Source organism: Paramisgurnus dabryanus, chromosome 10 (assembly GCF_030506205.2).
Source record: "Paramisgurnus dabryanus chromosome 10, PD_genome_1.1, whole genome shotgun sequence".
Taxonomy (NCBI): domain Eukaryota; kingdom Metazoa; phylum Chordata; class Actinopteri; order Cypriniformes; family Cobitidae; genus Paramisgurnus; species Paramisgurnus dabryanus.
This window is the reverse complement of record NC_133346.1, coordinates 35,321,079-35,341,402: the sequence shown is the minus strand read 5'-3', so window position 1 is coordinate 35,341,402 and position 20,324 is coordinate 35,321,079. Positions and strand designations below refer to the sequence as shown.

Here is a 20,324-nt window from a genome sequence, read left to right as displayed (position 1 = left end):
TATTTAAGTATAATTGTTTTTTTTACACACTGTGGTACCGACTTAGGTACCGAGTACCGCATACTTTTTTTGCGGTATTGGTACCGACTACTAGATTTTTGGTACCGGCATCCCTAATCCTCATCCCAGCAAACAGGGGACGTCCTCCGGACGTTGCGAACGTCCTCTTAGGTCCGCATAAGGTCCGCATTGTAACGTTCGCTGGCGGACCTTCCGGGGACGTCCGCATATGATCCGCTAAATAACGTTCGCTGGCGGACCTTCCGGGGACGTCCGCATATGGTCCGCTAAATAACGTTCGCTGGCGGACCTTCCGAGGACGTTAGCATATGGTCCGCTAGACAACGTTCACAGGCGGACCTTCCGGGGACGTGAAACCACTCAGTTTTAATATAAACCCATACTACACATTTAACCATAAGGCAGGGTTACCCTTTCATGCAGACATCAAAGTAAAAATGCTGTTTTTGCTATTACTTTACTAATGAAAATCGTAGTTTATAGTATCTAATATTATTTTATAATTATTATTATTTTTTTCTTAATTTTTAAACTAGTATGCTAAAACATGGCCTTTATATCAACCCTTTACTGATTTTATTACATAGATCCCATTAAAGCAACTTACAATTTTACAATAATTTTACATTTAACGTGAATAAAAAGATCTGGCACCATGTCTTTTTTAGTTAATGATTTTCCATACTATTCCTAAGACATAACTATTGTCAATAAATCGAAATCACAATGGACATATTCATGTAATAGTTAAAGAATCCACCATTGTGAAGTTACACATCACCCAATTAAATATAAATGAAGTGCAAGTACTTGTTTATTCTGATTAATATGATACGGTGTTGTGTGGTTCAAGCGTTGTCTTTCTCATATATGAAGCACTGCATGATATATAATTGTCACACAGCAAAAATCTATACAAATACATTATATCAAGGAAAAACAAACTTGAATCTACAACTACAGCTCAAATGTAAAACTTTTATTATTGCAAAGGATTCAAATGCAAGCAAAGCAATGCAAACAGAAATGCAGAATGACATTCACTCAATCTGTTGCAAGCAATGACTTTCAAACAGCAAGTGTTAAAGAGGCCAAACACGCGGAACACAAGTCCAACGCTGAAAATTCTGGAAAAGAACAATTGAAAAAAGATACAGGTAAGACATACATCCTCATATAAACTTGAACTATATCTCAAATTCTACACCCATCATTTAAACTGTCAGAAACTGTTGATTAGACTGCAAAATAAGGTGTACTTTGTAATTTCATAATTTTCCTTTTTTTCTATTATTTTTCTTTTTTCTATACAGTTTCTTACTAAAATGTCTTTAGTGTTGCCAGCTCTCGTGAGACAAAAAAGCAACCGCAGCTTCAAAAACAAGCCCAATATTATTATATTGTTTACTGTCAACAAATGAGCTCAAAACATTGTAACCTTCAACCCCTCTGAAATTACACATTTTTAAGTTTAGTATTAAATTGCAAAAATAACACTTTACAATAAGCTTGTATTTGTTAGCATTTGCCACCATGAACTAACAATAAACAATACTTCTACAATATTTATTAATCTTAGTTCATGTTAATTTCAGCATTTGGTAAACCATATTTCAAAGTTATATCTGTTACAGGTGTATTATATTTTGTTGTGGCATCTAGCAGTGAAATTGCGAATAGCAATCAACCTAAATTTCGAAGCGCAATGTGATTCTATGGTAGCTGCCACAGGACAAAAATGTCATTGTCACTAGTTGTGCGTAAGGTCTACACCGTAGGTTATCCATAGCCTGAGCGTAGCCTGATTTTTAACAGCGTGTCAGTTCTACGTGGACCACAAGCGCTGTTATTGGTTCACTAGAACCCCTCCCATCAGGTAAAAAACTGCGTCATAGCCATTTCCATTTGCGACGGTGAGAACAAAAATAGGCCAAGTTGAGGAATGACTTAACTCAAACTGCTGCAACGAGTCGCTGTTTATTTACTTCGATCACTGCTGGTCAGTGGCGCTCGTGACTCCTCATTCGAGGGGCGCTAATTCAAAATAAGTGTTCGGAGTATCATGTGTGTGGTCCCCTTTTCCAAAATATGTGTCCTGCATGTCGAGAGATCCTATGTGCATCACATATTTTGTCAAAATAAGTGCCTGCTGCACATGCGTCAAAACCGTTTATGATAAAAGAGACGCTCACGTTCACAAAATACACACAAGACACTCCCTTAACACTAAACTCTGATTACACATGGGATTATGCGAGTATCTGGCAAAAGCGAGCGTCTCTTTTATCATAAACCCTTTAGACGCATCTGCAGCAGGCACTTACAGGATCTCCCATAGCGCAGAACACATATTTTGAAAAAAGGAACCACACACATGACAAGCTACATACATGTTGTGATGAACTTTGCATCGAGCGCCCTCAAAAAAAGAAGTCACCGGCCGCCACTGCTGCTGGTCTTCTCAAAACATACGCAACAATCTGCTGTTTCTTCATTTGTGAGTTAAACTGACCAAGCTGCTTCTGTGGTTACATGCGTGGATACTGCCTATCAGCGGTCTACATGTATGTTTGCTATATTGAGCCCTTGAGACAACGTATGGACGAAACACGCTCTGTAGAACAGTTTGTCCATTTAGGGCTACTGTAGAAACATGATGGTGACTTTCATGTATGCTGGCCCGCAGTGTATGGACATAAAAACGGCTCACTTAAATGTATGTCTTCATCTGTAAAAGATAAAAATCTCCATATCTCATTAAATGTGAATAAATATCAAGATCAAAATGCCGTGTTAACACTGCAAGAAAGAATTAAAACGTTTTAGGTTTTGGTGTATCAGATAAATTTGCTTACCTAAATCATTCAAGCCAGGAAGTAGGACACTTTTGGCGCTTTTCCATTGCATAGTATGACCCAGTTCAGCACAGCTCACTTTTGGGGAAGGGGTAATGGGTTTCGGATGCGAAGCCATGTGCAAAGTTACAAAAATGCAGAGCACACCACCGCGCCCATGTCTGGATGGCAGTTTTGTAACTTTGCGCATGGCTCCGCATTCAAAACGCACCAAAAGTATAGGCGTAAATGTTCTGTCAGCGGAGTACAGGTACTGATGACACGGGTGTTTGTATAGAACCTGTCATGTGAGAGAGGTAGTGGAAAATCTACTTGTGGCTGTCAATTTTGATTTTGTGGCTGCATTCCATTAATATGCTCTGTTGCTCCATGTTGTGTGTGTGTGTGTTTGTATCACATTTACGATGATGTTACGGCAGTAGAGAGGACGCAACTTTAACAATAAGGCTATAATCAGGGGTGCACATAACTTTTTTTGTCCTGGTTCTCAAAGAAGTACCTGGAGATGTTACTTGGTACTCACACTATTCATAGCACAGACATCCTACATGCTGACATCATCACTTTTCTCCTGACTACTCTCTTCGCCATATCGCTTTTGTTTAAACATGGTAGACAATGATGTACATAAAATAACCCTGGTTATTGTTTTTTACTTATCTAATCTTTATAAATAACTACTAGCCTAACTCATATAAATGTATACTTGTACTAGCAAGCTGTCTGAAGCATTGAGATGCGGATCACTGCTAACAACACACATTAATTATCTTACCACTGATGCACGAAGAAATCTCTTATGTCAAAGTAAATTAGCTAACTATGTAACAAAATTCCAGCAACGTTGGTACACTAGAATTGTTTCTATTTGAGCATACGCACCAGTTATGTGCACCCCTGCCTATAATCTCACCCACTCTGAAGCGACACTAAACTGTACTGGAAAAGCAACGAAAGCGAGCTGAGCTGCATCGTGCCGAGCCAAGTTGTACCCTACATTGGAAAAGCGCCATATCATGACATCGGACCCTGGAACACAGAAAAGCATGAGACAGTAAAAAGCATCAGATGTTAGGTTGTGTTTGAATGCTTCCTATGAACAATTTCCCCCTGAACTATGCATGTAAATGAAATTAAACTACCTATTCTTTCTTTCCCCTTCTTAAACATCCTTTAAAACCATAGCCAAAAAACTCAAGATCTTAGCTTGTTATTAACAATATCCTTATTTGTTCCAACAAATATAACTATATAACTTGCTATACAAGTTAATTATACAAATATAACTCATTAATAATCTTATTAACAAATATTACCAAATTCAATTATTTTAGCCAGGAAAACTTAAATGTCACTACATTGAAATGTCATATATGGTTATAAAAGTATATATTTTGACTCGCATCTCAATATGGTGGCCTCCAGGTCTTCATTCTTGATGGGATTCAGAAACTGTGAACTGTCTTCACAGACAAATAATACAAAGTCAGCCTAAGAGTGTGGAGTAAACAGCATCAAGCCTTTCTTTAATAAGGAACTCATCTACAAAAAACAAACAAATACTTGTTATACTTTTATGAATTGTCAAGTTGTACAACACACAGCAATTAAGATTAAGACAAACAAAAAAATCACTGATATTATTAATTCCATTGTTGTGTCTAATAGATAGAAACAACTTGTGTTGTAAAAGGAAAGATGATAGCCAGATGACGTCAAAGTATCGCGAGAGCGAGACGAAATTTGATTTCTTGAATCTTTCTCGCGGTACTCTGACGTCATCCGGCTGTCAGTCTTGCGGCGCCGCATGAAGTCAAATAAGCCTCCTGACTGCGTGCGAGAACATTTTGAATTATCTGGCACGAGGCATCACACGTCAAACTTCAACTGACACAACGGTCTCGGTGAAGGGAATAAGCAAAAGCTCCTTTAAATTTCGTCATTTTTTATACACATCCCGTTTATTTTGTAGTTAATTGTTAGATAAGTAAGTAATTTCGTCAAGTTTTCGTTACAGAGTAAGATTTCGTTATCATCGTTACCATATACAGTATTTATATTGGTTCAAGAGCGCAGTTTGATAACTCATTCAAGGTTTGTAGCCATATTTAAGTTACTCGCTTACTTTGTTTAAGTGTTAGAGTAAATGTATATGGTTTTAAAGTAGTATTAATATAAGTAACTGCGCCTCAATCCGAAGGCTAACCACTGGAAGTAGCATTTGTAACTTAGGCTGTATACCTTTTACGTCATCAAGACTGTCATATTTAAGAATATTAACAATTATAAAGTTAACTATTATTCTCAGTTAATCGTAAATTGTTGTAATATGCTTATGACTTGCGAATGTAATGTTTATTTAACTGAAATAAACCAGGCTTGATGACGTATGCAGCCTGCATATTCGACCTCCGGAGGATGTAGCCTTCCGTTTGAGAACAAGTTGAGCGTGCGCAAGATTCTGCCGAATTGATTCTTCAATAATGGCAAAGCAAAAAGTAACTGTCGTGATGATAACCCACATTTTAAGGTTTAAATTAAAACTCCTACCTTACCTTTCCAGGGGGTTCAGTTCCTGCAGTCTTCCAGCAATACTGGCGCGAATGACGATGCGGACACGAACTGCACACTACAGTATACCGCCGCCTACTGTACTGTAGTAAAATAACGTGTAGGATTGAATACTGTGGCAAACGCAGTAAAAAAAGCCATTTAATTCATTGTAAAAACAATGGGCATGCCAGTTTAAGTAACTTGTGGGCTAAATCACCAAAATAAGTTTGTAGATGTGGTTCAATTATTTTTAAAATGTGTAGCATAATGGACCAGCCTGAATGTATGTAGCCTATAAATATATTGTTTAGACTTTATTTTTAAACCTTTATTTGGTGGTATATGGTTAAACCTTTTTAATGGTAGCAATAGGCTTTATACCCAGCTGCACTACTTCCTGAACTTCAGCCAGCTCCTTGTTTCCTGTCTGCCATTATTGGTCAAACTGATTAATCCAGGTGTGCCTGACCTCAGTAGTCACAACAACAATAATCAGACAGACCTGGATTTATCAGTTTGTCCAATAATGGCAGACAGGAAACAATGGGCTGGCTGAAGTTCAGGAAGTAGTGCAGCTGGGCATAAAGCCTATTAAATAAAAATCTTAAATTGAATCAAATCTCTTATAATAATACATAAAAGCTCTGGGAGGGTTGGGGGTACATCTGGGTAACATTTTAACATTTAATATATTTTGATGTGTGTGTATATATATTAACTTTCTTTATTTTGTTTTCTCAGCCTTAAACATCTAAACATGTCCTCCAAAAAGGTAAGTTCAGCAGATCAGCTTATCTTATTCTGTAATATTGATACTGGTTTGAGAAAAACTAAGATTAAACAACGTACATGTTTCCAGGAAAAAGGGAAAAACACTGGAAAACAATTTCAGCCTAAGGTTTGAGATGGCTAACTGTGTACATTGCCTTTGTGTACTGCAAGCTGAACTTACAGATTTATATGGACTTTACTTACAGGTTTCCTGTGCTGTTTTGCTCCATTTTACAGAACAAAATAAGGCTGAGGTAGCACCATCCTTGTGGTTAGAGTGAAAGAATGTGGTAAGATTTGGTTAATGTTTTATAAAATACAAATGATAAACATGAAGGTCAGCTACATATAAAAAATAATCAAACATGCTTGTTTCCATCTGAAGGGTATTGAGACCAAAATAAATAATGTGCCATTCTGGACAAACAGCTGTGGACAATACAAGCAGTCAGAGTAGCCCATTTTCTCACACAGGTAAAGTATGCAAAGTAATACCAAACTTCTTTTTAACCTTAACAAATACTGGCAATCCAAATATACAATGTTTATGTGAGGTACTGTGCAAATGTCTTAGGCCACCATGCTACCATTAGATTTGTTATTTTTGCAATTGTATAGTGATCATATATAATTATTTCTCAGTCTCTTTATTAGAATACAACCAGAAAATACAGGAAATGTGTATGTAGTATTAAAAACAATATACCGGTAAACGTATAAGCTGAGGTGTCAAGTGTTTAGGGTAAACTCTCCTTCCACTTGAGCAATAGCAGGCAACTGCAGGATCTGTTAAACCTAAATGAAATTAAATCCTAATTTCTAATTCTAATCGAATGACTTCAGGACTTCAGTCTCCTCAAAAAAGCTCAAGATGTGTTTAGTGCCAAGAGAGGTCACACTAAATACTGACTGATGTCTGAAGAAGACATTTAGTTCTGAAAATGGATTTGTTTTTAATTTTGTGTACATTTTTCCTGTATTTACAGTTGGTATCTTAATAAAAAGAGTGAAAAATAAATATGGATGGACATTAAAACTTTGCTAAAACAACAAAGCTGGTGATAGTGTCCCAAGACTTTTGCACAGTAATGTATATTGACCAAGAGTTGTAATGATCAAAACAAATGCATGTCGTCTATTATTTTCTTTAAATGGGACAGTAAATTATCTGAAAGTGAAATCATTATTGAAGGTGATATCATTGTCACTGCATTCATTGTTACATGATTTTAAACAGTGGGAATCATTGTGTAAGTTTCTTAATAATATCAAATACTACTTTTTTGTCTTGTTGTTTCTAGACCTGAGGATAAGATTTCCAGTTTGAAAGTGAAGAAAATGAATCATTATTAACAGCAATTAGTAGTTTTTCAGCTGAGAAGCCAGGTGAAACTATAAGGACACTATGATTTACTTTCATATTATCATTCTTTTATAGATGAGGAGCAACCAGTAAGAAAAAGCAAAAAGATGTTTTGATGTTGCCTGAGGCACCTTATTGTGAGTACATTTTAATGCCATGTACAGTATTTGTAGTATAATGATGATTACTTGATTTATATTTATTAATTTAGCATATGCCTTAAGTGACTTACAAATGATAGAGCATTCAACATTTTACAACAGTTACTACAATACTTACATCATTAATTTTTAAATCTAATTAATTGTTTTTTATCACAAATGCAGCACATCAGTCAATTTCTTCCAATAATGAATCAAGGTACAGTATTTTGTTATTTTTTATCTTAAATTATTGATATTGATAGGCATTTTCTTCCACACAGACTTATTGTTCATTTAGTTTACTGGTGTAGTTAGTAATGTTATTAATGTTTCAAAACTCATTCTTGGAAGAAATCCTGGAGTGGAGAATCATTCTGAAAGTAGACCAAATACAGGACAACACCACAGCAGTGGTTGGAAAAATGCAGCAGACAATGAGCAAACCAAGCTGACTTTCAAAAGATGGTATGTGCCATAACACATGCAACATTACTAGTCACTGCTGACGTTTTACCCATGTTTATTACGGATTGTTTTTGTTTGTAGATTCGTTATCTGTTTCTTCAAAGGGGAGGCAGTTTGGGAGATGGGAAATAGGAGGATGCTTCAGCTACACAGGGCGAATTTCAGCAGCTCAGTTTCACACTTGCAACTAACAATGAATTATAGTGAGTCTGTGTGAATCCCAAACATCTCAAAATTATTTTTGTATATATATATTGTATGTAAATTGTAATGTTGTAAATAAGAATGTACATTGTAAATGTTAATAGCACATAAACATTAATAGCAATTAATAGTCTATTTTTAAAACAAAAATAATGTTTGATGCTTTGGATACATATAGTATCATATACTCTACATAGTATACTTCTAGATGCCTATAACACAAAAACCTACAATAATATCAAAGATCAATGTATAAGACAACTTACATTATTTTATGTCATAGTAAACTATTTTTATACTCTGTGTGACCTATGCTCTCTCTGAGATGTGTATGTTCATTTTGTAGCTGGTCAGGGTAGAAGCATGCTACCATTAGATTAGTTGTTTTTGCAATTGTGTAGTGATCATATATAATTATTTCTCAGTGTCTTTATTAGAATACAACCAGCAAATACAGGAAATGTGTATGTGGTATTAAAAACAGTATAAAGTATAAGCTGAGGTGTCAAGTATTTAGGGTAAACTCCCCTTAAACTTGAGCAATAGCAGGCAACTGCAGGATCTCTTAAACCTAAATAAAATGAAATTCTAATTCTAATCATCAAATGACTTAAGGCTTTTTTGAGGAGAATGAAGTCCTGAAGATGTGTTTCTTGCCAAGAGAGGTCACACTAAATACTGACTGATGCCTGAAAAAGACATTTACTTCTGAAAATTGTTTTGTTTTTAATTGTGTGTAAATTTTTCCTGTATTTTCTGTTTGTATCTTAAAAAAAGAGTGAAAAATAAATATGGATGGACATTAAAACTTTGCTAAAACAACAAAGCTAATGATGGTGGCCTTAGACTTTTGCACAGTAATGTTTGTTACCCATTTTATGTGTAAATGCAAATCAATATGAATATGAATTCTCCCAGTATGGTTTCCGCTGGTCAGGCTGGTGTAGCAGGATTGTTTTAGAGGGACTTTTGCACAGTACTGTATGTCCACATTTACCCACCTTTACTTTGAGTGAACTGTAACAGCAACAATAATGCCATAAGCATGAAATACTAGGTAAAAGTGAGTTGTGCATGCTTTCTAGTTTTAGCACAGAATTCTGTCTCCCTTATCTTTTAAATGTTTGCTACAGATATTTTGCAAGACATTTTAAACATATCGGGCCGGTTTCCCAGACAGGGAAATCTTAAATACATCAGTGCCCTTTGTTTAACATCATAATGCACACAAGTAATGTTTTTAGTAAGGCATGTTTGTTAAAACTAGTTATATTTCATAATTAAACTGAGGCATAGTCCTGGTTTAAGCTAATCCTTGTCTGGGAAACCACCCCAATAAATAATAACTACTTATCTTTTAAATGTGTTCATTTCGTTGTTTTAGGTTAGAAGACAACGGAAATATTTGACATGGGAGTCCAGCAGACAGCCAGAGACACGCACACACACGGAGCTGAAGCGCGTTTGACTGAAGCGTACGGGAGATCAGGCACGCGCACGGGAGCTCGCTCGCGCACGCACACGCAAACACGGAGCACAGGAAAATTACACCTGTTCAATTAAAATAAAAGAACTTTGTGGTAAACAATGTTTAGCGTGTCTGATTTCATTGGTTGTAATGAAATAAAACGATGTGCTGAGGACTTTAGGCGAACGTCCCCTAAAAGTCCCGAAAGTCCGCTGACCGTCCTGCAAACGTCCTTGTGAAAGTCCGGAGGACGTCTTCGCGGACGTCCGCTCGACGTAACAGGGGACCCTACACGATAACGTCCAGGGGACGTTCGCAGAGGACATTTAGGGGACGTCCAGGGGACCTTTTTTTGTTAGCTGGGATTATGGTAAATTCTGTCAATATGTGATTTTCATAAATGTGACTGAAAATTTTGTACTTTACGTATTGTTAGAATGTTTTGCTTAATTTCATGCCCCCTTTTTTGTTAGGTGCAGTGCAATTCCTGCTCTAGATGGGAGCATTTAGCTTGTATACCTGGTGTTGAAGATACAACAGATCTCCCAGAAGTGTGCAAACTGCACTTAACGGAATGTATGTAAAGCATGAGTGTCTTTTTTATCAGATTTTTTATAACTAGGTGAAAAAGTAGTACACTTCCATAGTGTACTTAAAGGGCCTTATTTTCGCACACTATTTTTGTACTTAATATACTAAAAATTAATCTTTAGTACTTCTTACGATGTTCTTAAGATCATCTAAGTGTCATTGACTGTGCTATTTTGAGACACCATTAATATGAACTAAAATGTGCTAAAAATGTATGAAAAAAATGTATTTAGATACCACTTGTAGTAAACTTGAACCCATCTTTGTATGAAAGTTGAGTTCAAGTTTAATACAAGTGTTAACTGAATACATTTTTTTAATACTGAGTATGTTAAAAGTACATTTTAGTTCATATTCACGGTATCTCAAAATAGCACGGTGAAGTACACTTAGATGATCTTAAGAACATCTTAAGAAGTACTAAAGATGAATTTTTAGTATATTAAGTACTGAAAGACCAATGTCGCACACCTGTAGTAGGTTCCGGTTAGGTGCGTTGGATAAAGAGACAATAATAGTCCACCAAACATATATACACAAGAGATATCCCGCACACTAATGACTTGCAAAATATTAAAATAATTTATTGCGACGTTTCGATCATAAGATCTTCTTCAGGCATATGAACATGATAATGGTATTACAAAGTATTTAAAAATTCATAGACCAATCACATCAGACAATAGTCACCGACTAATCACAGTATCGGACCTTCAATGACCAATCAAATTTGTCTACAATTTTTTCCATCACATCAACAACCTCAATATCATACACAAATCAGAAACCGTCTATAATGACAAGAGAAAAACATCATAAACTGTACATACTGCATGAAGAATTAGAATAAGCATAATGCAAAACTCCATCAACAATTTTAAAAACACAATTTTTTTCCTCAAGATTATACCATCCCATTGAAAAGGGCTTCATCATTTAAACCAAGAGGCGATAATGTTTGTAAAGTGAAAATCCAAAATAATTCACGTCTCTGTAGGAGCATGTCAATGTCTCCGCCTCTCGGTGGCATAGTCACTTTTTCTATCCCACAAAAACTTAGAGAATAGACATCATGAGTCATGGCCATAAAGTGTGCCGCAACCGGATAGTTAATGTCTTTTCTTCTAATAGAGCTCTTGTGTTCACTAATTCTTTTTTCAATTGGCGCGTAGTTTTACCAACATAGCCTAAACGGGCCATTCTACCGAATTCTTGCAAATTGCTGTCCCGGAACCAAAAAACTAATTTAAAAAGCATTAATGTAGGAAAATTTTTGCATTTATATGGTGCTTTCAATTGAGAGGTGGTTGTCCCAAACCCCAAGGTCTGAATTTCACTATAGAAAAAAATATGAAATAATTTTTTAATAATTTTTTATTATTTTTTAAAGAAGTATCATTTTGAATACTTTTGTTAATTAAAACCAAAAATATATTTATTGGATATTTTCAGTAAAAATCGTGAATAATCATGTAAAAAAACACTGTCCCGGATTTTCACGTCACTACCGAAACATTGCATAGTTTGGTCAATAATATAATACTGCTTTAAGCCACTCCCCTCCATTTTGAACCAGTAACTTTGTCTGTGCCTCTCTCCCTTGTGGTGACATGGTGATTAGATCAGTCCCATGGTTTTGAAGTAAATGTGATCAAAAGTTTGTAAATCAGTGTGTGACATTTATGAATGTCACTACCGATCACACATTTTCAATGATTAATTAATTTTTTTACATTTTTTCTACTGGTCATTTAGGTTTTACTCATGTTTCAATGTAGAGAACTGTGCTGGCTAACTATGTACTAATTAACATCTTAGCAGTAGGATCAAAGTTAGCTTAAATTGTCACTACCGAAACAGTCACAACCGAAACATGTGTTGACGTTTCGGTTGTGACAAAATTACACTTATTTCTTTATTTTAATAAATAAATAGAAACTTTCAAGTGCACATATATTCTTTTTCAGTACAAATAATTTGTCAGTCATATTTCTGTAATGTTGTATGTGATTTGACTAGGACTACAAACTAAGATAAAATGAACTAAGCCAGATTAATTTAATTCATAGTAGCTTGACTCATTATTGATATAAATGAAGGCTATATGATTCTACCTCTGGTCTCTAGGAAAACTTTCTGCGCTAATTTAGCAGGATTTTTACTGATTTCTTTATATAATTGATATAACAGATAGCACTTATCAGTATCATAGTAAATTGACATGTCATTGTTAAAGAGCACCTATTATGGGATACACGTTTTTAAACATCCTTTTGTGTGTAAGTGTGTATTAGTACATGCTAACGATATTCAAAAAGTACATACCTCAAAGAAAACGATGACACGAGTGCTCGTCTCTAACGTTCGAGGACTACAAAAAACACTCGGATTGTAGGCAACAGTTTACTTCCTGGGATTAGTGACGTAGATAAGACCAACATTATCATAGTTCAGCCCTCTCTGCTTTGCTTGGGTACGCCCTCAAAGACGGGGGTTGGGAGCGCCGAGTCAGAAGAGAGCTAAAATGGCGGAGGTTGTGAGTCCCTGCTTTGACTCTGTTTGCAAACTCTTGTTTCATCATTTAAGCGATTAAATCTCTCGAGTAGACGCTGTCTCTTTAGATGCGAGGGCAAAATAGCACTTTATGGACTTCCACAGAGGACATCATCAGTGTTTAATACGGTTCCGGAAATATCCAGTTAGAAGTTGTTCACGGAGTTTTCACAATAACTGCTTCTCATGAACCGAAGCTGGATTTGCGCGACCTCTCCTCCTGAAAGTTGGATTACTGTGCACTTCTGGATCACAGGCTGTAAGTATTCACGTTTATTATTTGCCTTTTACTGTACGTTACGTAACCGGTAACCGGAGATTAACATAATGTGCGTGTAGAGCTAAGCTTGCAAGCTAATTGTTTTGTGTTGTAATACTGTATTTCATAAACAACGTACCATATTTACACACGTGTATGTTGAATTATGCAGACTATCGTTTTTTTTTATCGATGTTGGTTTAGACATGTTTACAAACTTGCTAAGTTACCAGCTAAACTGTTACAGGTAAAATTTGTTCTCATGATCAAACTCAAGAAACTCTAAGTACAGATGATTTGTTTAAAGTTATATGTATTTTACTGTTGTATTTACTTGAAGCTTTCTTAGATTTTGAAACGAAGTAAACACGTAATGTGTGTTGCTAATGTTGGGCCATGTAATATGTAATACATTAACGTTTTAATGAATAGTCTAACGAGTTATAGTTGTTGTACTCTATTGTTATAATATGTCTTTTTGACTGAATACATGTTTGTTTTATTTGCCTATATCTTAGATTCGCAGCTGGACACATCCTTCTACACTGTATGCAAACATGCAACATCACTACACACAGTACAAGGAGTCAGACTGTCATATGAGGAGCAAAGAAAGGTGTAACACATATGATGTATTTAGCTAGTGAAACCACTACCAGTCTTAAATGTATAACTGATGATGACAAAGTTTTTTTTCTCTGCATAATAATAGGAACCCAGGCAGTAGCATCGTTTCACAATGTTTCCATCACCATCATCAGTGGATGCCTTTGCCGTCCGTAGCCTGAGATTTCAGATTTGCAGCAAAAAAAATTGATTTTCTCATTTATTGGAATGCTGTGCAGGTATTTAAGTATTTTAGTAACTGTGTTAAATAAAGTAGTATTTACTTTTACAATAAATTGATTGCTTGTTTATATTTTTACAGGTTGTACCTTGCAGCCATCCATTACAATGTCACCAAGCCGTAACAAAAGCAGGAGAGGGAAAGTACAAGGCTATGTTCCCAAAACACACAAGTGACATACCGTAAGCAGTAATGTTTTATTTCAAATACATTCATAATTAAAAACTTAATGTATGAAGCAGGGAAATCAATGATCAAACAAAAGTTTTATTGACTGCAATATTTGTACAGTTATGTGGATGATGTGATCAGGCTTGTGTTTGTTGAGGTATTTGAAGATGAGCTGAAGGAAACCCCGATTCCAATGGACCTGGCATCACAGTTTGAGAGACCTTCAAAGGAGGACGTGATTGCATGCCATCTTCCATGCAGGGGTCGTCAAAAGCCAAAATTGTGACCGATCTGATCAGGAAGCTCCAAGCATATCTGGAGAACAACACACGACAGGATGATAACCTTATAGTGTCGTCTTAAATGGCACCAGCAGACAAAGCTTTGATATGCCATTTATCTGAATAGATAGCTGTAAGAAATGAATTGAACAATTTTTGAAAGAAGAGCACAATATGGTTACTAAAGTATGTTTATTTGTATATTGTTTAACATTTAAATATATATTAGTAATAAATAAATAAAACTTTTGACTGATTACTATATTTTCTTTAAAGTTACATCTTTTGTTTTTTTGGGTACTTTGGTACTATAATGGTACTTAAGTGTTATTCGTTTAAAAATGTAATAAAACTTACTCTAGTCCTGCACCTCAAAGGCTTATAGTCGGTACAATAAATGTTCTGTGTGTAGGGATTTAGACAATTTGTGCAAAACCTGGATGATGAATCACGCAGGTAAGAGGCACTGGAACCTGTTGCATTCTCCTTAAAACCTAATAAGTAAAAACATAGCACTTATAAGTAAGCAGTCTTTCATAATAAAGTTTACCATAGTGAAATAATGTAGAACATTCAATTAATACTTTCTTTGTGCTACATTTGGTGTTTCCATGTAGTTTGCACAGTAATATAGTATGTAAGCAGTCTTTTATAATAAAGTTTACTATAGTAAAATAATGTAGAAATTACCAAGTGAAATCGTTTTATAATCATTTCAACGAATACTTTCTATGTGTTACATTTGGTGTTTCCATATAGTTTGCACAGTAATATAGTATGTAAGCAATCTTTTATAATAAAGTTTACTATAGTAAAATAATGTTAACAAGTGAAATAGTTTTATAATCATTTCAACAAATACTTTCTATGTGCTACATTTGGTGTTTCCATATAGTTTGCAAAGTAATGTAGTACGTTATAATTACCTTTTGGATGTCTTTGCAACACATTTTCGTCTTCGTTTAGCATTCTGGCAGAGCTAAGGACACCTAAAAAAGTTAAATCCAATCGCGTTCATTGACGAAGATCTTTAATATCGTAACGGCCTTCTGAACTCTCTGGATCGAGCTCGAAGTGGTAAGACAGTACAGACACCATCGTTTATAGAGAAATATAATGCTTGTTTACGTTGCCTGTGACTCTCAGTCGGAACCGGAAAACCCACGCGTAGTCAGGGGCGTAACCTTTCAAACACACGCCGAACCCAGTTGACCAATAACAGTTGAGTAGTCATCTGATCAATCCGAATACACTAGACATTTTGGGAGGCGGAAACAGGAACTAAATCCGAGCGTTTTCCAGACAGGCAGAAATCGGTGAGGTATGTAAGCAATTTATAAGACTCACAATGCATTAGTTCAAGTTTTAATAACATGTATGTACTATGGGATATTACAATAATGTGCTAACATGCTAATTTATTAGCATAATTGGTGCTCTTCAAGTGAATGTGTTGCGTGTATTTTGTAAACGTGAGCATCTCTTTTATCATAAACGGTTTTGACGCGTGTGCAGCAGGCACTTCTTTTGACAAGACACGTGATGCACATGGTTTACATGAATCAACAAACACATATTTTTGAAAACACGAGCAACACACATGACACTCTGAACACTTATTTTGAATTTGCACCCCTCAGAAGAGCAGTCACGAGCCGCCACTGGCCAGGACAGTATTTAATATAACTCTGATTGTGTTTTGCTAAAGAAAGAAAGACAAACATCTTGGATGACATGGGGTTGAGTAAATAATCCTTCAAAGCTAAAAGTTTACGTAAAAAATTATAATTGTATCATTTACTCACCTTCATGTTGTTATAAACTTGCCCAAAATTCTTTAATCTGATAAATTATGTCAATCATACAGTTGATGGTACCCATTTTAATGAAGTAAATGAGCAGCTGTGTACTTAACATCATTTATCAAAATATCTTGTTTTGTGTATATCACAATAAATAAAGCACAATAAAAAACATGTAAAGCCATCTTATCTATACACAACACACCACTACGTTAAATCACTTCACGAGCAAAAATAAGGAAATTAGTTAAACAGCATGCCTACCTTTGTTGTTTTAATTCTACAAAAGACGCAAACGCCTGGGTTTGATGTTGAAAACAGAAATGATCTCATTATAGTCCAAAGAGTCACAGAGTTCTTTTTTAAAAAACAAAAGGTTGTTGAGGCGGGTAGTAACTCATGGATGCAAATTGGGTTGTGAAGGTGGTTCATCAATTGCAGTTAGATTGGCGGGTAACCTGTGTCGGACTGACCGGGAGAGAGCACTGGAACTGCCGCCAGAGAGCAAGCGGCAGCCGGCGCCACCAGCGTCTGAAGAACTGGGCTGGTAAGACTCGGTAGATGGAGGCAGTGGCGTATCTTCTTCATCAAATCTTGCTTTTTTAAATAACACATTAAAGAAACTTTAGCCATTATTGTGGCAATGTTAATATTAGCTAAAAAGCAAAGTTAGCAAAGTTAGCTGGCAGACTGCCAGACCCCGCCGGCCGCCGCTCCCCACAGAGTCTATCTATCAGAACTCCTAGCAACCAAGCAACCAATTACGTTTCGGAAGCTTCCTACAACTTGCTTCAACAATTCCATTTTATTTAGAAAGCAAATTAAACACACACCAGTCAATAATAAAGCCGGTTTATGTTAATATATTTTATTAAATACATTTGAATAATAAAAAATAAACTAAAAATGTATTTTGGTTAAACTTGCCTGGGCGGGCCAGGGAGTTATGTGGGCGGGCCAGTGCCGCCCTGGCCCATTACTGGCTACGCCCCTGATCCACAGTATGGCAAATGACTATGATATGAAACACCTGTTCATTAAATCACTGTACATTTCATACATCTGATATACAATAACGTAAATCAGATTGCACTGTGCATAACAAAATGGTTGTCAAAGAATCTGAACTAACTTGCATAATGTCAATGTAAACATCTCTTGTTTGTTTTGTTTTTAAATTTGCTGCCATTGTAAGCACTCAAACTATCATACAGATAGATCATAATAATACACTTTAAACAGTAACTAAAACTGCCAGAGCATCATAAATATATAAAGAGACAAAAATCATATTATTCACACTCACTAAATGTGTTTAAAATGACAATTTACCTCAGACAAGATATTTTGCAAAAGCTTTTCTAACAAAAGCTTTTCTAAAACAGAACAATTAACCATAATATTATGTTGATCATTTAAACATCAAACAAACACTCATAATGAAATGAAAAAACCAAAATTACTATGTTATTGAACTCAATTATATAATCTTCGATAATCATCCTCATATTTTTCCTAAAATTTAAATGACCTCAGAATACTTCCAACTGCTGTTCAGAAAAGCAATGGCCATCTTGCCTATATTAAGTTCATCGTTTATAAAGCAACAAAAACACAATACTGAACAAGTGAAAGGTATTTAGATTGATTTCAAGTACCATGTTTTTGTCATAGCATAAGAAACTAGACGAGAAATGACCTTTCTGTCCTCAGCGTTAACATAACCTCTAGTCGGTCAGACTATATATAACAACAAGCTGACACGTATTGTTTTACAGAAACATTTTAGAACAACAAATAAAGAATGGAAATTATAATCTCTATTAAATAATACACAAACATTTTAGCAAAAATGCCTCAAATCTGAATAGTGTGGGATTTTAAGGTCATATGTTTTATTAATATTTTACTTAGAAGTGTTTTCAATAATCATTATAGTATGCTGAAGTAAAAGATTGTTTGTGTTTGTCTAAGAGAGTGGAAAGTTACTGAGAGGAAGCAGCTTGTGTGTGCAAAAGCTACAAGGTCGTGGATTAGCTAGGAATGTACAGCTGGTATTGGTCAAGATAAGAGCGAGGCCTGAGGGAGAAAAGCAAACAGACATCCATGTTATTAACCAATGTTTTAATATTCACAGGATAAAATATGCAATGTATTTCTTACTTAATCAGTATTAATCATTGAATAATTGATGTAATAAATATAAGATGTTGTCTTTGATAAATGTGTATTAACCAATGAAATAAAGGTTACATACAGAATAACCTTATGGGGGCATGGCAGCTCAACCTTGAAGAACAGAATCTCCTGTGTTTGTTCTTTGTGTGTGTGTGTGTGTGTGTGTGTGTGTCATTTCTTCCCTAACAGATAGAAACTGGGTGGGGTAATGGAGTCAGATATACAGAAAGACCAGTTGGAGAGGAGATTTTCTGAAGAAAGATCGACGTCACATATTTTATAAATATGCATGTTACTTCCTGAGCTGGTTGTTCGCCGCATGCCGAGTGTGGCCTTGAGACGACCCAGCGCGCTGTAAAACTTTTTCATATCTGATCAATAAATATTTGAACTTAGATATTTGTATTTTGTGCCTTTCCTCTAAATTATGAACATGCAATGGACGCCTTAAAGTCCAACAATTGGTGACCGCCGACGTTCTTTGGAGGGAAAGGAGAGAGTGAGAGGAAGGAGGGTTTCACATTGAAGAAACCAGAGTAAGGGAGGACTCCATTTCAACACAAAAAGAGCGCTCTACTAAAATACGGTAAGCAGAAACATGTTTTATCGAATTCTGCTATTTGAATATACCAAATTACTTGTGTTGATAAGGAGATCCGAACTGAAATTGATTATTTAAATACTGAGAACTGATCAGAGTGAAAAACTTTTTCTGACTTTGGTAAATATTGAGAGGGTAATTGGGGTTTGGAAGCCCTTGATGCATTAGGTGTTATAAAATACCGACTCGGTTGAAGCCGTAAGGGGTTGAAGCCCTTGGGTGAAAGGCCCATAAATATTGAAAAGAGTGACATTTGCATTTTATATGTGGGTTATAGTGTTGTTTTGACTGTGTTCTGTTGATATTTGTGGAGAGTAAAAATGGCAGAGTTTCAAAAAGAATGTGACGAGTATGGTTGTCACCAGTGTATGTGCAATGGCAAAAAATGGTAAAGCTACTGATGGCTCAAACTGATCCTAAAGATGTGAAGAAGAGACAAAAGGAAGTTGAATTAGGTTGGAAAGTGTTAAGAGAAGAGAACTGTTGGGAAGCAGAAGAGAAAAATGCTTTGGCAAGGGACCGAGTGTGAAAGACTTAGAGAAAGATTTAAGAATGTGGACAAGATTAGCTTTGGTGGCTGCCGCCGCGCAGGCTATCAAACCAAAGAAGAAAGGGGAAGTTGACAGTGGTGCAGCTGCTAAGCAAAAGGAAGTTGAACAGGGAAGCGATAAGCCAGAATCAAGTGTGACGCCCACAGCTCCTACCATGGCTCCTCCTCAAGTGAAGTCACTATACCCTTCACTGCAAACACCTCCTCCTTATGAGGAAAAGTCTGTTTCAATCTCAAAGCAACAGCCGGTGTTAACAGTACACAGTGCTGAACTAGATGTTGAATTTGATGAAATAAAGTCCCTAAAAAACAAAAACAAAACAAATGCCCAAGCAGGCCCAACCAACACCAGTGCCTATGACAACTAATGTCCCAGATAACGCCCAATAACCCAATCATCCCATAGATCCATACATAAGCCCAACCTATAGAGGGAACTAATGGGAGGGATATAACCAACAGAATAGGGGAGGCCCAAGAGGCAGAGGGGGATATGGAGGCATTGGAGGTAATACATGTTTTCTGTGTGGACAGGAAGGTCATTGGGCGCGAACATGCCCTAGTAGCGGCCCACAGCCTCATTATTCCGGTGTAAGACATCCATTTAACGCACCAAATGCAAGGGGATGGAGTCCCAAAAGAGGAGGT

General features: G+C 36.0%; 1 protein-coding gene and 3 long non-coding RNA genes across 8 annotated transcripts in view; 2 read left to right on the top strand and 2 right to left on the bottom strand.

Annotated features, from left to right (window-relative positions):
- The window catches only part of LOC135745955 (uncharacterized), a 605,494-nt gene that overhangs the window by 472,692 nt on the left and 112,478 nt on the right, over positions 1–20,324 (bottom strand). The gene's annotated exons all lie outside the window — the stretch shown is intronic.
- Positions 767–5,469, bottom strand: LOC135718178 (uncharacterized). The gene is made up of 3 exons (XR_010520639.2): positions 5,432–5,469; positions 2,877–4,418; positions 767–1,148 (listed from the first exon to the last, which is right to left on the bottom strand). It is a non-coding gene; the product is annotated as an uncharacterized lncRNA (long non-coding RNA).
- On the top strand, positions 6,174–10,201 carry LOC135718177 (uncharacterized). Of its 4 annotated transcripts, none has more exons than XR_010520636.2 (9): positions 6,174–6,201; positions 6,289–6,327; positions 6,407–6,490; positions 6,586–6,674; positions 7,639–7,700; positions 7,890–7,923; positions 8,058–8,171; positions 8,253–8,374; positions 9,760–10,201. It is a non-coding gene; the product is annotated as an uncharacterized lncRNA (long non-coding RNA). The 4 variants fall into 4 exon arrangements; XR_010520638.2 differs by having other exon boundaries at positions 6,182–6,201; positions 6,438–6,490; XR_010520634.2 differs by having other exon boundaries at positions 6,180–6,201; positions 6,289–6,490.
- On the top strand, positions 13,963–14,713 carry LOC135745272 (uncharacterized). The gene is made up of 3 exons (XR_010531148.2): positions 13,963–14,091; positions 14,175–14,275; positions 14,385–14,713. It is a non-coding gene; the product is annotated as an uncharacterized lncRNA (long non-coding RNA).